At 38.5% G+C, this 20,753-nt stretch overlaps 1 long non-coding RNA gene across 2 annotated transcripts; it reads right to left on the reverse strand.

The window, feature by feature from the left end:
* Positions 1 to 17,050: 17,050 nt before the first annotated feature.
* Positions 17,051 to 20,428, reverse strand: LOC130738946 (uncharacterized). Of its 2 annotated transcripts, XR_009020728.1 has the most exons (3): positions 19,565 to 20,202; positions 18,328 to 19,461; positions 17,051 to 17,326 (listed from the first exon to the last, which is right to left on the reverse strand). It is a non-coding gene; the product is annotated as an uncharacterized LOC130738946 (long non-coding RNA). The 2 variants fall into 2 exon arrangements; XR_009021501.1 differs by lacking the exon at positions 17,051 to 17,326 and having other exon boundaries at positions 19,152 to 19,461; positions 19,565 to 20,428.
* Positions 20,429 to 20,753: the final 325 nt, after the last annotated feature.

Below are 20,753 nucleotides of genomic sequence, written 5' to 3' on the forward strand. Positions count from 1 at the left end.
ACGGGATAGCTGATGGAAGGACTGTAATGGAGGAGGAAGGGATAGGTTATGCAGAAAAGTTGGGTTTCAGATCTGGTGGCTGTGGTGGTTGTGGCGGAGGGCAAGGTGGTGGTGATGGGTAACATGAAAATGTGATTTTATTCGGCCTCTGGGTAAGCATGGAGGAAGAAGGGTAGTCTCCTTTGCGATGTCTTCTCTGATTTTCTTTGGGGACAGAATCGATCTACGATGGAGGGAACTCATCGTGTCGACCTCGTCGTCGGTGACCCTCGAATGGGACGTTCACCACCTGAGTGGTGATGGAGCTAGTGGCGTCGCACTTTAGTTTTGAAGGAGGAGGTGGTTAGTGGTGGTTGTGGGAGGAGAAGAGGGGAGTGAAGAGAGGAAGAAGAATGAAGATGAACAATTGAACCCAGAAATTAACTCATTTTTTTATTTTTCAGAAAAAATGAAATTATTTAAAAACAATAAAAAGGCTTCATGGCTTAAATACTCTGGAGGTCCCTGAAATTGTATGGCGTATGAAAATAAGTCCCTGAAAAATATTTTTCCAATTTGGGATCCCTGAAAATTTTTTTAATCTAAATAAGTCTCTACCTGTGTTATGTGCTTATGTGGCTCTTATTTTGCACAGTCATCAATTCCAAGTGTATTTTCTATTTTTCTTATATTCCAACGGGTGAATGACTTGCTTAACAGGTCACCACGTATAAATAGCTTTTCCTTCTTCCTTTCTTCAACCCTAGCCGTTTTCACCATCTTCCTCTCCTCTCTGATCTCTTCTGCTTTCCACTTCTCTTCCTCTCTGCCGCCATCCCCTTCTTCTTTTTCTTCTTCTCCGGCCATCTCTGCGCCATGCCTCTCCTCACCTCCACCAAAACCCACCTCACTACAACCCCACCGCCACCTAAACCCACCTCACCGCCACCAAATACCCACCACCGCAACCAAAATCCACCTCACCGCCACTAACCCACAACAAAACAACTCTCACCGCCACCAAAAGCTCATGTAAGACCCAGGATTTTAGAATTAAATAAATAATTAATTTCCAACTCACGCATAGGATTTTGTGTAAGCGTGAGGGGAACTTGACTTGTGTTTGATGTTTGGATTAGTATTATGAAGAAGAAAATTCAGGAAATGACCAATAAGTACTATAGTCGCTATAGGTTCTAGCACGAGCTTTATTCACTTCCGTCTTAGGGCGAAAGCGTTAGTAAAGGGCTAATCTTCAAGCACTGTAGAAACGAAATTCAAAAATCTTCAGAGAAATGTAAGAATTTTCTCTCACTCCTTTCAACGACAAGTGTTTCGATACGAAACCCTGGACTGTACACACGATAGATTTCATTTCTCTGAAGTTTGCCGAAACTAAGTTCCTAACAACTCAAGAACCTTAATGTTAACCTTGGATGAAGACTTTTTCTATTCGGAGCTTCAAACGAAGATTCCACACGCATACACCCATTTCTTTCGATGTTTCCAATCTTTCTTCAGAAGGAAGTTTTCTCATCCGATATCAATTGCAAAAAGTAATTTTTCGGGTTAAATCGATTAATACCGTTATTGGATCGTTTGTTTAAATTCCAAGAAACCTGTTCTGAGTTCTAGAATTCTGTCGCCGGATTCTATCTTATAATTCACAGAGGAATGTGCAGGAAAAATCGGAATCGCGAAATTTTCATTTTCCCGCGTTTTCCATCTTCTATAAATAGAAGAAAAAACAAAACAAAAATCACATTTTCCACCGTAGATGACCGTGGATTTGAGAGGAAGAAGGGGAGGAGAGCTTTTCGCCATTTCTTGACGGTTCGATGTGCCGTTCGTTGCTACGCGTAGACCTCGATGTACTGATGTTATTCCTTACCTCTGATCGTAAATTCTATCGCTTTTTTCTATGTCATTTTGTGCTCAAAGTTTTGAGTTTTTTGTAAAAGTGTCCAAATAACTTGATTTCTCTGCCTAAACTTATTCCCTACATGCCCAAGAGCATGAATATCCAGTTACATTCTGTTGAATCTCGCCGAATCGCCGCAGAGATCCAATTATGTGGAAACACCCATTTTTATGAGAAAGCTTCGTTTTTTGGTTCGAAAACTCTCGACTGAGCTTAGCGCCAGTAGGATTAGTTGTTATAAATGTCGTTAGGATCAAGCTTATCAAATTTATTTTTTGAAATTCCAACTTTGAATTTCCGAGCTTAAAACACTGACCAAAATACCCCTGTGTTAGTTTTCGACCCGATAATTTTTCTGAGAGTTTCCCTGGCCTAGATATCGCCTAAGAATACCTAGGAATTAAATTAGATCAAAGAAAAAGTTCGGAAAACCCTATTTTTGGAAGTGGCCGAAATTTGTAGGAATTGGACCGTGTCCAAAACTAATTTTTTGGTCTGTATGGTCTGAGCTATGGTGTAGCTCTTTCGATTGTCGAAATTTTGGCTTTGGTTTCGTGTCATTCTGAGTTCTGTAGCTCGAGTTACGCACATTTTAGCGAACAGAGGTCCTGTCCTCTATTCGTGCCTAAATGTCGAACTCCGAAGCTTCAAAAGCTTCTTTTCCGGTTTTGATTAGTGTCATTAGTTTATATTGTTCCTTAGTGACTAAGAAATGATATTTTTCTTAAGGTTTGGAACGAGTTGAGCTGAGGAAAAGGTCTTTGGAGAAAGCAGTGAGGTTTCACAACTGAAGAGGACGCCCGGGGACTTTGCTGAGTTTGAGAGCTTTAATTTGGAGTGGACTGCGACGTTGAGCTAGGAGGGAGAAATAAAAAGGTAAGGGTAACTCGGTTTTAGCGCGTCTTTGAGTCTTGCATGCTTTTATCGCACTGCATGCGTTTGAGATGAAGATGTTTAAATTTGAATGGCATTTGATTATGACTGTTGTGTTGAACTGAGAAAATGTTTTCTGGAGGCTTCGGCCGAGTGAACTTATTGAGACGTGTGTCTCCATTTTCTGAGAGGCTTCGGCCGTTTACTGGTTTCTGTCATTGCTGCTTTCTAGTTGATATGACAGGGTTATGTTTTCCAGCACTGAATTATTGATTCATCGCTCAATAGAACTTGATGTGTTTGTGCGGATATGGAACTGATTTGACGAATGCTTGTTGATATTAAGAGTAACATAGGGTTACTCTGTCTTGATTATTGGATTTGAAATTGTTGATATTTGTGCATATGCGTTGTTGGATTGTACTGTGTGGCATTCGTGGCATTATTAAGTGGAAGATCAGTGGTTTTCGTTCCACGTGATTGTCCCGTCTTGCGAGACGCTTTTGATTTGACTGACTGTGTGGCCTTTGTGGCGTACTGTGTGGCCTTCGTGGCGTTATTAAGTGGCAAATCAGTGGTTTTCGTTCCAGGTGATTGTCTCGTCTTGCGAGACATTTTTTATTTGACTTGTCTTGGTAGTAGCACATAGTTGTACTACCCGGCACTTATATATTGGGTTATATGGATTGATTTTATTGTGGAGGTTGTTTTTTTTTTGAAAATGAAAGAAGTATTACTAATAATGAGTCAAGCCTAGACAATCAAAGCTCTTACAAGAGCATCTATACCCCCAAATAGAAACTATCCGGCTCCCAAGTAAACTCCTCCACAAAATGGCTATAAAGACCTTAAAGGTGAGCCTCATTAAAAACCTTGCTAAGAACTAGCAAGGAAAATGAGTACCACACCCTTAAGATAGCCAATTATGCATCCCTATTACAAAATCACCACATAGACCAGAAGCTAAACCCACATAAACATGCCACACCATCCCTAAAAAATACAAAACCTAGCCAGCAAAAACCAAACAGCAAGAAACAGCAACGACACCCTCAAACCAATACAGCACAACAAACAACGACAGCACCAGCAACCCACGACACCAACAACAAACCCGCAAAATTCAGCAAGCGAATCTCAACATCAACTCTGTAATCCATCCATGCGGCCCAAAACACCAGCTAAATTCCCCTTGAAGCAATGACATGCCTATGAAGTTACTAACCTACGCTATCTGTTGAAAAGCTCCTGCATCAAAACGACCACCACCCCTCCTTAAGTACATGAGACAGATGACCGCTGCCGCTGCTCCTGCAACAACAGACATTCATGTTTCCGCTGTAAAATATTCCCAATAAGTCAGGGACCCAGCATGTCAAACAAGATGGGGATGGTTTTGACGAATTGAGCCTCTAATCCTCTAATCATCAAAGCTTCGGAACCTCGTGGCTTCAAACCCAATTGCTTTCCAAGCAACCATGTTCTTTGCGCACGTGTCGACACTCCATCTTCCCCTGCTACAGGCTCCAAAAAATCAACAGGGAGAGGTTTTGGCTTATTTTTGCTCCCCTTTGGACGTCCCGGTTGAGAGCTTTTCCGCGAAGAATCTGTTTTTGGCGAAACCTCCACAGTTGGCGACAACTGATCAGCGGAGAGCAAGGATGGTCGCTGCAACGCCACCTCTGATGAAGTATGATCACGCCCAGGAGGAGATGGAGAATCTTTGCACTCATGATGTCTGACAATTTGGTTCGGCGAGGTGCGAACAAATATGTCGTGGTTTTCACGTGAACTTGCATTAGCACCTAAGTTAGGCAAATGTGATAATGGCAAACACGTCCAAGTTGGCTGATTAAAAAAAATTGGGTCCCAGTAAAAAGAATAAGGATTCCAATAATAATTTGTTGGTAGAATATAATCTTGAGAATTAAAAGAAAATCATGTAACAGCAAATCCTTTAGCATCATTATGTCCAGGATTTTGAATCCTTTTATTCAAATTTTGAAAACCTTCACCTGATATCTCATTCCCTTTTAATTTTTTCCCCCATTCCTTAATCTCCTGTGGAGGTTGTTGTTATCTGATTTGATGTCATATTGTTGAGGTTATTGTTATCTAATTTAAATCTTTGTTATTATGTTACTGATATCTGATTAAATCTATGTTGTTGATAGTTGATTTAAATCCATGTTGTTGGCGTTGTTGATATATGATTTGATTTCATGTTGTTAGATATATGTTGTCATCTATATTGATGGGCTTATACTGCCCCGAGGTAAAACCTTCCGCCACAGGACGTTGATACGGCTTCTTCTGTCGGAATCTCTCCATCCCATGATTATTTTGAAAGTTCGACCTCATTGGTCCCCCAGTGCCTGTTCTATTCATCCTCTTGTTCTTCATAAGTTCAACTTCTGTTGCCTTCTCAACCAAAGCTTGGAAACGCATAATTCCCAATGGCCTCACAGAGTCCTCGATATCTGGCCTCAGTCCATTGACGAAACGCTTACACATGTAGCGCTCATCGACATGGTCGGTGAAAAATTGGAAGTGTTTGGCCAAAGACTCCAATTTAGAAGCAAATTCAGGTACAGACATGCTCCCTTGTCGGAGTGTCAGAAACTGTGCCTCCCGCTCGTCCCGAGCACTAGTTGGAAAATACTTTTCCAAGAATGCAGTTCGAAAGGAGTTCCAATTCACCTCCTCGTCGTTAGCTTCCATAATTCCTCTGGTACCCTTCCACCAGTACTCAGCATCGCCCAGCAGCAGATAAGTTGCCAGGCCCACCTTAGCCCCTTCAGCAGTCTGCAGTACTTCGAAAATCTTCTCAATCTCTTGGATCCATAGATCCGCATTGTCTGGGTCAGTCCCGCCCGTGAACTTGGGTGGATCCTGCCTTCTAAAATCATTCAGTCCCCTGTTCTGGTCTAGGGCTAACTCCCTCTCACGCTTATGTCGCTCACGTTCAGCCTTGTCAGCACGCCACTGAGCGTTCTCCACAGTTTGATTTGTCATTGTCTGGGCCACAGCAGTCATTGCCCCAGCGAGTTGATTCATGTTCACCATGTTCTCTGTTTAGTTAGACAAACAGTTAGTACTCATCATAAGATAGCATTTCCATAACTATACAATATGATTAAGCAATAACTTCAATCAATTTTTAAGCGAAAAATCGCTTGCAGACAATCAATTTTTCACTCTTTGCAGAGTCACACAACCTAGCACAGAAGACCTATTCCCCAACAACTCCCGAAAGACTCGACCGTGCTCTGATACCACAATGTAACACCCCGATTTCGGTGGCGTCACTTTAGTAACCGAAAGTAAACTTAATGCGGAAAAACGTGAATATATTTTTTTTTTGATAATAACAAAGACAAGACGGAATTAAATAAAACCCAACAATAACAAAATTAGAACTACTATACAATATATAAACAGCCCCCGCTGTAGTAGCAACCTCGTCACGAGTAAACCTCCAGTGACGGAAAGAAAAGTGTAACGCCCGAAGGCAAAAGGTACAATCCACAAGAAAGGTCAAGTGTCCGCAACACCATCCCTCAAAACTGAGAATAAGCTGGCCCATCGGCCTGAAGCAAGACCTCCTAAGTCCAACCAACTCTCTGTGATTCCCGTAAAGAAACCACACAAAAAGCTATAGGTGGGAAACTACCCTGTCCCGAATGAAACAAATAATGTTCAGAGCCAAGACTCTACTCCTACACTAATCCCATCTCGAGGAGCTCACACTAACACTCAATCCTACGTGCTGGCATGATCGTCGTCCGAATTCGAAATCCAGAACGACCTAGTCTATGTACACCATCCGTCCTCCACTCGCTATCGCGATGCGCTCCTGTTCCAGCATCCCAACTCTAGTTTCCCCCGAAGGGTGAACCGTCGTGAACCAGTCCGCCAAAGACATCTGACAAAGGGCGTTTGTCCGCCAAAGCACACACAGAAGACGCGAGGGTCAACTCCAAAGAATTACATAAATAATAGCACCAATAGATATAGATAAGAGAATAGCCACTTAGGCTTATAGCTAGGGATAACATCCTACGGTTGCATATTCCATAATGAACTTAACAGCAATAATAACAATTAACATGTTCCAAATAGGATTAACAAATAACAACCACACTCGACAACTAAATCAGTATGCATGAATGCAGGATGATTAGTCAAACAACGTCTCCGACTCTCTCTCGACACGTCGCCACGTGTTCTAGGTAAATTAAAGTCTCTAAAAGCTTACCCTAAGGTAAAGTCGATTCTGCGACAAAAGACACTTCTTCACATCACATAGTAACTCTTGATGATCTCCGGATCATCCGACTCATCTCAATCCGATGGTCACAACTGCTCAACAAGCAAAGAGTATCACATACTCGGAAACTCCCGGTTTCCCGGACTTATCCCCAGGATAGCCCAACAATTAGGCATGTCAAGTCGATCCAACCCCTTGGGTTGAACATACGGACTCGCACACGCAACAAATGACAACGCCAAGTCGGTTCACTCAAAAGAGTCGAACATACGGACATTGCGCGTGTCCAATGACTATCGCCGAATCGATCCAATCCATCGGATTGAACATACGGATCCGCGCGAGTCGAAAGGTTATCGCTGAATCGATCCAATCCCTCGGATTGAACATACGGATTCACGCGACTCCCACAATTAGGCATGTCGAGTCGATCCAACCCATCGGGATGAACATACGGACTCGCACACGCAACCAATGACAACGCCAAGTCGGTTCACTCAAAAGAGTCGAACATACGGACATTGCGCGTGTCCAATGACTATCGCCGAATCGATCCAATCCATCGGATTGAACATACGGATCCGCGCGAGTCGAAAGGTTATCGCTGAATCGATCCAATCCCTCGGATTGAACATACGGATTCACGCGTGCCTGAGTGACTACCGCTCACGATGACTCTTCGGGTCATCAATACTCTCACGAAGTCTCACGCTTCAGTGAAGTTTCATGCTCTCACAAGGTCTCACGCCTCAGTGGAGTTCCATGCTTTCCACAAGGTCTCACGCCTCAGTGGAGTATCCCGCCTTCACAAGGTCTCACGCCTCAGTGAAGCTTCTCGGCTCATCCCTTGGATGACTAACAAACTGCTCAACGAGCGAAGGAGTACCAACATACTCAGAACTTACCAAACTCCTCAACGCTTGGATCCGACGACACTCCTCGTTTTTCCAAAACTATGATTGACTTCCAATGCCTTCCTTCGAGGTTGTTATCATTACTTAAAGATTTTGAGGTTATTTAAGGTCTTATGAATTTTCTTTATAAAATAGATTCCATTTCGTCTTATCGCAAGTCTTATACATTTGCAGGATCTCCCAATCCCAAGTCGCTTCCAGAGGATGTCTCGATCCACTAAACAAAATTAAGGCCCGAACCTCGTTCGTCCTATCAAACTTTCTCAAAACTCTCAAAATAAAATCGGCATGACCTGCCCGCTAATCTCACCATTCAGAATCTCAGATTCCAGTACAGAGCATATTTAAATCATCACAATCAACAACATGTCATATATCAATGAATCGCATCATAAACACTTAGCACTTAGCATATAAAGCATGCACCACACATCCTAGATTACTCACATAGCACATAGCATGTAAGACAATCTCAAAAACATTCAGTAGATGAATCATCTACATTGTCAGCCGAAGCCTCAGAAAACATTTTCCAATCACACACAATTCCAGTGCATAAACAGTAAACAATGTCGAAACATCGACCCTAAGCATTAACTAGAGATTCAGTGAGAAGCCCTCACCTGCAGATTCTCCAGGATTATCTTCTAACTCTTCCTCACAAGCAAAGCGTTGCTCCTCAGGAAATTCCTCAAAAGTTCCTTTAAAGCAAAGTCACAGAAATACTATCAGAATCTATCGAAAACTAAGCTATCGATACTTACTAAGGTTACACGAAGTAATCTATACTCTAAGGTACGATAATCTAGCGCGAAAGACAAGTTTTCGGAAAAGGAAATTTTCCTCCTCCCCCTTAATAGGGCTCGGCCACTTTAGGTAATTATGGGGCTCGATTTTTCTTCGATCAAACTTGGTTCCTATGCTTTCATAAGCCGTAACTAAGGGTATTCTGAACTCGGAAAAATTATCGGATCAAAAACTGTCGCAGGGGTATTTTGGTCATGATTTTTAACTTAGAAATTTCAAAACTGAAATCCCAAAAATAAAATTTTGCAGGGACGTCACCAACGACGTTTATGACAACTAATCCTACTAGCACTAAGCTAAGGCGATAGTTTTTAGCCTAAAGGTTGAAGCTTTACCTCAAAAACTCCAAAAATGGGTATTTAAGGCTAAAATTGATTCCGGCGGAATTCCGGCGACATAACGGAAAATCTAATCCGGCAGAAGTGATCTTGGGCACATATAGAAGAGGTTTAGAATCAGAAATGAAAGATTCAGGATAGTTTTGCAAAAACCCATAAACTATCCGCTCAGAAAACTCTACAGAAAAGCTATGGAAAAAGCGATCAGAGGTAAGGATTAGCGACTATACCTCGAAACCTTGAAGCAGCAACTGATTAATCAACGATCAAGCAAGAGATGAAGAAAAACTCTTCTTCCTTCCTCTTCAATGGAGCTCGCGGGTTTGGGAGAGAAATGGAGGAGTTCTTGTAAATTTTCTCACCTTTCTTGCTATATGTAGAAGATGGAAATTCGCGGCGAAATGAAAGTTTCGCGAATCTGATTTTTCCGGCGTCATTCTTCATGAATTCTAAGATATGTTTTGGCAAAAGAATTCCAAAACTAAAATGAGGTCTCCTTATATTTTTGGCAACAAATGCATAGTCGGTGTAAAACTATTTTACCCGATAAGTTGCTTTTTGCATCGAATGTCGGAATAGAAAACTTCCTTCGGAAGAAAGATTGAAATCATCAAGAGAAATGGGTGTACGCGTGTGGAATATTCATTTGAAGCTCTGAATAGAAAAGGTCTTCATTGTCGAGAAATTCTAGGGTTTTGAAATACCAGGGTTTCGGTTTCGGCAAACTTCCGATGATTGGAATCGGACGTGCGTAGATCCTAGAGTTTCGCCTCGAAACGGTTGTGATATATGGAAAAAGAGAAGTTCTAACATTTCTCTGAAGATTTTTGGAATTAACTTCCGTCGTGCCTAAAAGTGAAAATTAGCTATATACTAGGGTTTCTGACCTAGGTTAAGCGTATAACGATCGTGCTATAACTTAAATCGACTTTGATAAAATCCTTTGACTTTTCCTGAACTTTCTCCTTCATAAATATATTTCCTTTAATAAACTTTTGTTCAGGTTTCCCTTCTCAATACGTCAAACCTAATCGTGAATGGAAATCTCTTCCACTTATTCTAAGCTTAAAAACTTGGGTCTTACACGAAGATGATGACTTGAAGATTAGTGAAGGACCTAAAGAGTAGAGTCGGGTTAAAGGCTAGAGCCTTGGGTTAGAGAGCTTACCGTTATTGGTTTAAGCTCACCTAATGATTTTTAGGAATTTATGTTTGAATTTCCGGGTAGATTCTGATGCTTTGCTTTCATGCGGTTCCCCGATGCGGAGTCCATAGGAAGTATGTCGGATTTATGGCCTCCTTGCATTATAGATTCTTCGTTGAGTTGTTTCTATTGGTTAGGTTTTGTAGGTTTGGTGTTTTCGTGTTTACCTTCGGGTACTTGTCTTATTCAAGGCTTAATGTAAATCTATATGTAGATGGGAGTGTGCATGACATGTTTTAGAAACACTTTGAAAAGAAAAAAATATACTCATGTTTATAAATCCTTTTGGAAAACATTGCATATTTATTTTATCAGATTGTTACCGTAACCCCTGAAATTCAGGGCGTTACAGCTCTTATTCCACCAGATCAGAGGAAAGGGAGCCCCTTTTCACACATGCAAAGCAATAGCAGTCTAGATCAATGGTTCAAGCTCTAGATCGGAAGTTCCAGTAGAAGATCAGAGCTATATTGTTTTTTTTTTCACTGTAAAAATTTTATCTTTGAGAAATTTTCTTCGTTTAAGCAATGAAATTGTGATTTTTGGGTGGCTTCTACCGTAAAGCACCATGCAAGTACTGTATTGGTGCAGAACCTTGTTTTGACCATTGGATTTATCATTTAATTATTCAAGGGAAGAGATCTTAGATTGGTGACTTGTTGAGACAGTTTTGTACAAATCCTATTTACATCCCCCTTGATATCTCATTTTTTGTCCTCCAAAAACATGGTTTTATAAGATTTCCCCCACAAATAAGTCGTATTTAATCATTAAGAAAACTGGTTTTACAAACCCTAATCCTGGTTGCGACAACTTTGGGTTGCGATGGGTGTGGGTTGACCTATGCTCGATGTAGCACCCCACTTTTTGTTATTAGGTTATTTATTATTTTATCTTAATTATTATTATGCTATATGGTATTTTGATAATTTATGCGATTTAATAAGATGATTATGTGATTTAATTAGATGATAAGGTCATTAAGTGATTTTATTAGATAATTAAGTTATTATGTGATATAGATAAATAAGAGTTTTAGGTTTTAAGTGAGTAGTTGGGAGTGGGGCCCATTGTAAGATTATTTAAGGGTTATGAGAGAATTAAAAAGAGGGAAATCAAAAAATTAGGATTAGAGAAGCAGCAGAACAGAGAAACACGTGAAAGGTGAAGGAGAGGAGAAAAGGTGGAGAAAACCTAGAATTTGATCTTCAAGAAGAAAAATGTCAAGGAGGCTTTGTACCGGTGTCATAGAAGGTAAGAGTTTGAATTTAACTTGTATAATTGTAGAATAACAGAGGTTGAGTTTAACATGAAGGAACCTCCATCTTCTTTGAAAATTCAGAACTGAGAGACTGTGTTGAGTGTTAACATGTGGTGAGCAAAATTGATTTTGAGCAAAATTGAGGTTCTGGGGAAAATTGGGTTCTGTTCTGTTCTGCCCGCAGATACCCTAACAGTCTGTATTGTAGAGAGCATAACTCTCTCTACAGAATTTCAAATTGAGTGAAACCAATTTTATATGAAAGCTAACTCATAGGGCTATGTTGGGTAATATTTTCATAATTTTTCGATTGCTGGTTCAATACCAGAATCATTTGCAAGTTCATTCTGTTTCTGCCCGCAAACACCCTAGCAGCCTGTGTTGTAGAGAGCATAACTCTCTCTAAAGAATTCCGAATTGAGTGAAACTAATTTTGTATGAAAGCTAACTCATAGGGTTATGTTGGGTAATATTTTCATAATTTTTGGATAGCTGGTTCAGTACCAGAATTATCTGCAGGTTCACTCTGTTTCTGGCCGCAGACACCCTAGCAGCAGCCTGTGTTGTAGAGAGCATAACTCTCTCTCAAGAATTCCGAATTGAGTGAAACAAATTTTTTATGAAAGCTAACTCATAGGGTTATATTGGGTAATATTTTCGTAATTTTTGGATTACTGGTTCAATACCAGAATTATCTGCAAGTTAACTCTATTTCTGCTCGCAGACACCCTAACAGCATGTGCTGTAGAGAGCATAACTCTCTCTACAGAATTCCAAATTGGGTGAAACCAATTTTATATGAAAGCTAACGTATAAGGCTATGTTTGGTAAAATTTTCATAATTTTTGGACTGTTCATTTAGTACCAGGATTATATGCAAGTTTGCTATGTTTCTGCTTATTTCTGGGATTGATTCTGAAACTGATTCTAGTAATTGATATGAGACATTTGATGATTTTGTGTTGCTATTTTGTCAGTGGAATAGTGAATGATTTGATAATTGTATTGAAGTGTTATTTTGTGCAATTTTGGTGTGATTTCCGTTATGGAATTTGGTGAGAAAATATGTTATATATTTGGGGCTGGAGTGGTCTCAAATTGCATGTTTTAATTTATGAGTTTTTGCACGAAATACACTTCATTTAGTCAAGAGGCAACGTGTCGGTTTTCATCGGAAAACTGAGGTTTGTCCCAGAACTGGCGTGGTTCTGGAAGTCTGGAGTGGACTTCATTGGTGGTTAACTGTCTGGAGTGGACGTGGTGATACCGCTAAGGTTAACAATTGGTACCACATGCATACATTAGAGTCTCACACACTAAGTTTCACGTTTTCAGTGGTTTTATGTGTTTGGTGAATTGTTGGTGAATTGTTTTGCTGTTGTGGTAAAGTCGAATTATTATTCTTCTTAAAGCTTATAATTTTCCGAAACATTAATAAGAATTGTGAAACTGTCTTGAGAGAAAATATTATAATCACTCAGATTTTAAAGAAAAGGTAAAGAGTTTATAGAGTAGAATCTGAATTGTTTACTTGCTCTTTGTTATGCTATATTTTATACAATGTAAGTTCTTACCCTTCTGTTGGAATGATGTTCTATGCGACATCGCTCAGGTACTGGAGATAGAGATGTGGCTCATGAGAAGTAGCTTCGGAGAGTCTTATTATTATTATTATAATAAAATAAATGTCTTGCTCTGTAATGTAACACTGGGTATATATTTTACGTTAATTTTACATTTTTGTTGAAAGGATTTTATAACCTCTCCTTATGGAAGTTTTTGAATGATTTTCTAAATTATGGCGATGTCGTACTGTTGATGGCCGAAGTGCTTATGAATTTCAGTTCTGAGTATGATGAATTTTATTGGTATATCATGAAAGATAAACCTATTTAAATAAGTGATCTTAAGCATCTTGAGATTATCTGGCTGGTTTAGAAATTTTATTGGCATAAATAATTCTTTCTTTGAAAAGCATATGAACTTATAAATTTTCAAACACAATCAGTGTTAATTTTAATGAGTTTTCGTGAAGAAGTGTAATACTCCCTTGATATGTTTATAAACTCTGATAAACGTTTTTAAATAAAACAATGGGAAAAAAGGGGTGTTACACTCGAGCTATGAAATGGATTCACGCTTGTGCTCGTGTTGCTATGCCTCTTATAGATTCCAGGTTATGTGGGTTGAACAGCCAAATTGCATTGAATAAAAGAATTAGCACTAGGTGTGCTAAAAACCAGAAAAAGTACAAAGGGAAAACATAAAAGGGGAAAAAGAAAAAAGCTAGCCCATGCCCACAAAGCAGGGAGATTACAAATAGAAAGAAGTAAGAAAGAAGACCCAGAACCAGAAAACAGGAAAACAGAGCCAATCACAGCTCTATCTATACAACCCCACCAATCAACCACCTCGATTGCTTACTTTATGAGGCAGACCCAGCGCGCCACCACAGGCCTCAATACTGACTGAGTTATGAATCTCCAATAGCCAACAGGTGGAATGATAGAGGAACAAGATCGAGAAAAAGTAAAAAAAACGCAGGTCCTTGAGAAAGAGAGAAAAACGCAACCCACTTCGTCGTCAAGCTCCTCTTTGAGATCCCCCAAGAACAACGATTGTAATTTTGGGAGAACAAAATTAGGTTAGAGCAACAGTGCAGTATTAATTAAAATCATAATATGCAAAAAGATAAAAACTCTAGGTCATTCTTTATAGTTTTTTTTAACTTTATGATTAAATTCATAAATTACAACTTCTTATATTAACCGGTTACTTACCTGTAATAATATGTCATTTTGTGTGTTGTACCAATACATCACTTGCATAGTGCTTTACGGTAGAAGCCACCTGATTTTAGGTTGTTAATGGATGAATTCGCCCAAGAAGTCGCCCAAACGTGATTTTTGGTTATTACATAATTTTTTATTTATTTTGTATTCTATTTTTTATTTTATTTTAATTATCATTAAATTGAATAAGAAAGAGACACATAAGCATTAAAAGTTTCACCTAAGAATTTGTAACGCCCCAAATTTCAAGGGTTACGGTAACAATCTGATAAGGTAAATATGCAATATTTTTCCAAAATGATTCATAAACACGAGTATTGTAACACCCCACTTTTCGTTATTAGGTTATTTATTATTTTATCTTAATTATTATTATGCTATATGGTATTTTGATAATTTATGCGATTTAATTAGATGATTATGTGATTTAATTAGATGATAAGGTCATCAAGTGATTTTATTAGATAATTAAGTTATTATGTGATATAGAGAAATAAGGGTTTTAGGTTTTAAGTGAGTAGTTGGGAGTGGGGCCCATTGTAAGATTATTTAAGGGTTAGGAGTGAATTAGAAAGAGAGAAATCAGAATTAGAGAATTGGAGAAGATAACAGAGAACACGTGAAAAGCAAGGAGAGGAGAAAAGAGAAGAAAACCTAGAATTTGATCTTCAAGAAGAAAAGGGTCTAGGAGGCTTTGTACCCGGTGTCATAGAAGGTAAAGGTTTGAATTTACCTTGTATAATTGTAGAATAATAGAGATTGAGTTTAACATGAAGGAACCCCATCTTCTTTGAAAATTCAGAACTGAGAGACTGTGTTGAGTGTTAACATGTGGTGAGCAAAATTGATTTTGAGCGAAATTGAGGTTCCGGGGAAAATTGGGTTCTATTCTGTTTTGCCCGCAATACCCTAACAGTCTGTGTTGTAGAGAGCATAGCTCTCTCTACAAAATTCCAAATTGAGTGAAACCAATTTTGTATGAAAGCTAACTCATAGGGCTATGTTGGGTAATATTTTCATAATTTTTTCGATTGCTGGTTCAATACCAGAATCATTTGCAAGTTCAATCTATTTCTGCCCGCAGACACCCTAGCAGCCTGTGTTGTAGAGAGCATAACTCTCTCTAAAGAATTCCGAATTGAGTGAAACTAATTTTGTATGAAAGCTAACTCATAGGTTTATATTGGGTAATATTTTCATAATTTTTGGATTGCTGGTTCAATACCAGAATTATCTGCAAGTTAACTCTATTTCTGCTCGCAGACACCCTAACAGCATATGCTGTAGAGAGCATAACTCTCTCTACAGAATTCCAAATTGGGTGAAACCAATTTTATATGAAAGCTAACGTATAAGGCTATGTTTGGTAAAATTTTCATAATTTTTGGACTGTTCATTTAGTACCAGGATTATATGCAAGTTTGCTATGTTTCTGCTTATTTCTGGGATTGATTCTGAAACTGATTCTAGTAATTGATATGAGACATTTGATGATTTTGTGTTGCTATTTTGTCAGTGGAATAGTGAATGATTTGATAATTGTATTGAAGTGTTATTTTGTGCAATTTTGGTGTGATTTCCGTTATGGAATTTGGTGAGAAAATATGTTATATATTTGGGGCTGGAGTGGTCTCAAATTGCATGTTTTAATTTATGAGTTTTTGCACGAAATACACTTCATTTAGTCAAGAGGCAACGTGTCGGTTTTCATCGGAAAACTGAGGTTTGTCCCAGAACTGGCGTGGTTCTGGAAGTCTGGAGTGGACTTCATTGGTGGTTAACTGTCTGGAGTGGACGCGGTGATACCGCTGAGGTTAACAATTGGTACCACATGCATACATTAGAGTCTCACACACTAAGTTTCACGTTTTCAGTGGTTTTATGTGTTTGGTGAATTGTTGGTGAATTGTTTTGTTGTTGTGGTAAAGTCGAATTATTATTCTTCTTAAAGCTTATAATTTTCCGAAACATTAATAAGAATTGTGAAACTGTCTTGAGAGAAAATATTATAATCACTCAGATTTTAAAGAAAAGGTAAAGAGTTTATAGAGTAGAATCTGAATTGTTTACTTGCTCTTTGTTATGCTATATTTTATACAATGTAAGTTCTTACCCTTCTGTTGTAATGATGTTCTATGCAACATCGCTCAGGTACTGGAGGTAGAGATGTGGCTCATGAGGAGTAGCTTCGGAGAGTCTTAGCTTATGTTATTATTATTTATTATTATTATTATTATTATTATTATTATTATTATAAAATAAGTGTCTTGCTCTGTAATGTAACACTGGGTAGATATTTTACGTTACTTTTACACTTTTGTTGAGAGGATTTTAAAACCTCTCCTTATGGAAGTTGTTGAATAATTTTCTAAATTATGGCGATGTCGTACTGTTGATGACCGAAGTGCTTATGAAATTCTGTTCTGAGTATGATGAATTTTTATTGGAATATCACTGAAGATAAACCTATTTAAATAAGTGATTTTATTCATCATAGAATTATCTGGCTGGTTTAGAAATTTTATTGGCAGGAATAATTTATTCTTTGAAAACCATATGAACTTACAAACTTTCAAACACAATCAGTGTTAATTTTAATGAGTTTTCGTGAAGAAGTGTAATACTCCCTTGATATGTTTTTAAACTCTGATAAACGTTTTTAAATAAAACAATGGGAAAAAAGGGGTGTTACAAGTATTATTTTTTCTTTTCGAAATATTTTCAAAACATGTCATGCATACTCCCAACTACAAAGGGATTTACATCAAGCCTTGAACAAGGCGAGTACCCGAAACCCCAAATATAAATTTCTAAAATCGTTATGCAAGCTTAAACCAATAATGGTTAGCTCTCTAACTCAAGGCTCTAACTCTACACCCGACTCTATTCTTCAAGTCTTCCACAGTTCTCCAAGTTCTCATCTCCGACTCGTACGAAGGTCAAGCTCCATCGAAGATTATCCATCGCCTAATAGCGTTAAGCGCCCAAACAATAAATAACAAACAGAAAGGGTTAACTCCATGCAATTACCACGTATAAAAGAGAAAAGCATGCTATCAAAGTTTAAGTGCGTAACATGGCACATAAGCTAGCAACTTGATTCAAGATAGATAACGACATATATCCAATAACCTAAATTTAATTCAGATATCAATAATATAGATTTAAATCAGATATCAGCAAAATCAACAACATAAAATCAAACCAAATATCCACAACCTCAACAATATAAAATCAAATCATATGACAATAACCTCAAATCAAATATCAACAACCTTAAAAATATAACATCAAATCAGATATCAACAACTTCAACAATATAACATCAGATAAGATATCAACAACTTCAACAATATACATCAAATCAGATATCAACAATCATCAACAATATAACATCAAATCAGATAACCCAATATATAAGTGCTCTGTAGTACAACTATGTGCTACTGCCAAGACAAGTCAAATAAAAAAACGTCTCGCAAGACGGGACAGTCACCTGGAACGAAAACCATTGATCTGCCACTTAATAACGCCACGAAGGCCACACAGTACAATCCAACAACGCATATGCACAAATATCAACAATTTCAAATCCAATAATCAAGACAGAGTAACCCTATGTTACTCTTAATATCAACAAGCATTCGTCAATTCAGTTCCATATCCGCACAAACACATCAAGCTCTATTGAGCGATGAATCAATAATTCAGTGCTGGAAAACATAACCCTGTCATATCAACTAGAAAACAGTAATGACAGAAACCAGTAAACAGCCGAAACCTCTCAGAAAATGGAGACACACGTCTCAATAAGTTCACTCGGCCGAAACCTCCAGAAAACATTTTCCCAGTTCAACACAACAGTCATAATCAAATGCCAATCAATTTAAACACCTTCATCTCAAACGCATGCAGTGCAATAAAAGCATGCAAGACTCGAAGACGCGCTAAAACTGAGTTACCCTTACCTTAGCCAATTTCCTTCCTAAACTGCAACCCCAATCCAATCACATCTTTGCTTTCCCGTGTCGGCTCACTTCCTTTTATTCTTTGACTTCATCGCCAAGTGCTTCTGTTATTCGTACCGTTCATAAGTACACATAACGTAATTACTAATTGAGCTACCTACTTCCCAAGTCTAGAACTACGACCTCAAACATTGGACTTAGTAAATCAACTTAAGGAGATAATAATAAACTTTTATTCCCTAACACTCCAAAAACTTGTTCGACTTTCAAAACCTTTCGCATTCGGTTTTTTAACGAATACTCGTGCGTAAAACTCAAATGTTCTCTATTTTCATAAACGAATAAACAACGTACGTAAGTAAAGTCCAAAAGAGGTTTTCCTACTCCAAAGCATTGTAATATATCATTTTAAAATAAAAGGTTTTCTCATCTATTTTTCAAAGCAATTCTTAGCACTTGAAATAACTAATTTTGTCAAACGATTATAAACTGTACAGCGACTTTGGCTAATTTTTAAATACGTCAAATGCACTTCAAAAAATCTAATAATTTTATCATAGGTTCTTTAACATGTTTTCTAAATCCGTGTAAATTTTCAAGTCGAAATTCAAAGTAAAAAATTCAGGAAAAATCGAATACTAACAGCAGTTCGTGAGAAACGGGACAGCTTAACTCATGCTCACTAAAAAGCGTATAATTCGAGCTACAGACATCGGAATGACATGAAACCAGTGGCAAACGTTTTCTAACGAAAATATCTACAATTCTTATGAAGACAACTTCTTTAAATTCGCTTGTTAACATAGCTTAAGAACGAGTTCAAGAGTTCGAAATCCTGCCAAGTTTGTTTCATTCTAAAAACTTTAACACTTTTTTTTATCCACTCAAATCACTAAGCTCGCAAAACCTAACAAGTACAGCAGTAGCATAAGTTTTGAAATGATATAAATACAACTTGGTACATGAAAGCATATATATATTTTCCTAGGGCTATCCCCAAAACTATCCAAGGCAAAGCCAGGATCAATTTAAGCACATGACACGTATGTATTCCCCCTTCTACCTCAAGTCTCTGAACTTTGCTTCTTCCTCTTTTCTGGCCGTGGCAACCCTCTCTACTCTTGATCAACCAAGCTGAACAGCAAGAATACACAACTAAGGGCTTGGAATTTAGGATATGTACTAGACAAAAGTTAGGGTTTTGAAAGGGGGATTCAAAATTGACAAGGAAAATCACCTCTTAGTAATGATTTGGCCTTCGGTATAAGATGAGGAGGTCGAGAGCTTCGATAAATTGCCCTTGATTTTCAGAACCAAGCTCGCCGGAGAAACGCCGGTGGCGGCGGTCGCCGGAGTGACGGTGGCCGATGGTCAAATTGATTGGGGGGTTTTGTTGCGGACGATGAGAGGAGTCCAACGGTGGTGTTAGTTTCTCCAGTAGATGAGCGGTTCGCCGGAGATCGGGCTTTGAAGGTGGCGGCTCGGGTTTCATGGTGGCTCCATCTTTCTGCCTTACACTTCTTTTTCTCGCCGGAAACAAGCTCACAATGGTGGTGGCTGCTCGCGGCTCTGGTCGACGAAGCAGAGGCTACGGTGGTGGCGTGGCTGGCGGTGGGTCTCATGGGGAGAAGAAGAAGAAGACGCAGTGATGGTGATGAAGAGGCGGTGGTGCTCGCGGTTGGCCAGAGGGAAACAGAAGGAGAGTGTGGTGGTGGCGGTTTGCTCTGGAAGAAGAAGAAGAAGAAGGTGCTGGTGGTGTGGCACTTGCAGAAGAGGATGGAAACATAAGAAGAAAGTGAGAAGAAAATAAGCGTGAGGGAGAGAGTGTCGAGAGTGAGGGAGATAGGGGAGTGCACGTGAGAGAGAGTGAGGAAAAGAAAATAAAATGTGATTGGGTGTGGGGCCCACGTGGAGAGAGAAAATGATCAGAAAATTTGAATGTGTGGGGAGGATGAGAGGAAGTGATATGAAGATAAGAATGAAAGAATAAGTGGTTGAGGGAAAAGAATAAAGAATATTCTTTAGTGATAGGCTAACATAGGTAATTATAAAAAGTTGACCTGTTAGAGCACGTCATCTCCATAAAAGAAAGAGATAATTAAATAGTAGGAATTCCTAAAATTAAAATATAATAATATAAATAAAAATAATTATAATTTCATTCTTGTATTTAAATAAACTCTATAAAATCAACATATTGAAATTAATTAAATAAGCTAATTGTTTAATTCAGGGTCTTACAGAATTAAAAATAAATAATAAAATCAATGTGGAATTGATGATTATGCAAAATTCGAGCCACATAAGCACATAATATGGGTAGGACTTATTTAGATTAAAAAAAAAATTCAAAGATCCCAAATCGGAAAAATATTTTTCAGAGAATTATTTTCATACGTCATACAATTTCAGGAACCTCCAGAGTA

The sequence above is a fragment of the Lotus japonicus genome, chromosome 1 (genome assembly GCF_012489685.1).
Source record: "Lotus japonicus ecotype B-129 chromosome 1, LjGifu_v1.2".
Taxonomy (NCBI): Eukaryota; Viridiplantae; Streptophyta; class Magnoliopsida; order Fabales; family Fabaceae; genus Lotus; species Lotus japonicus.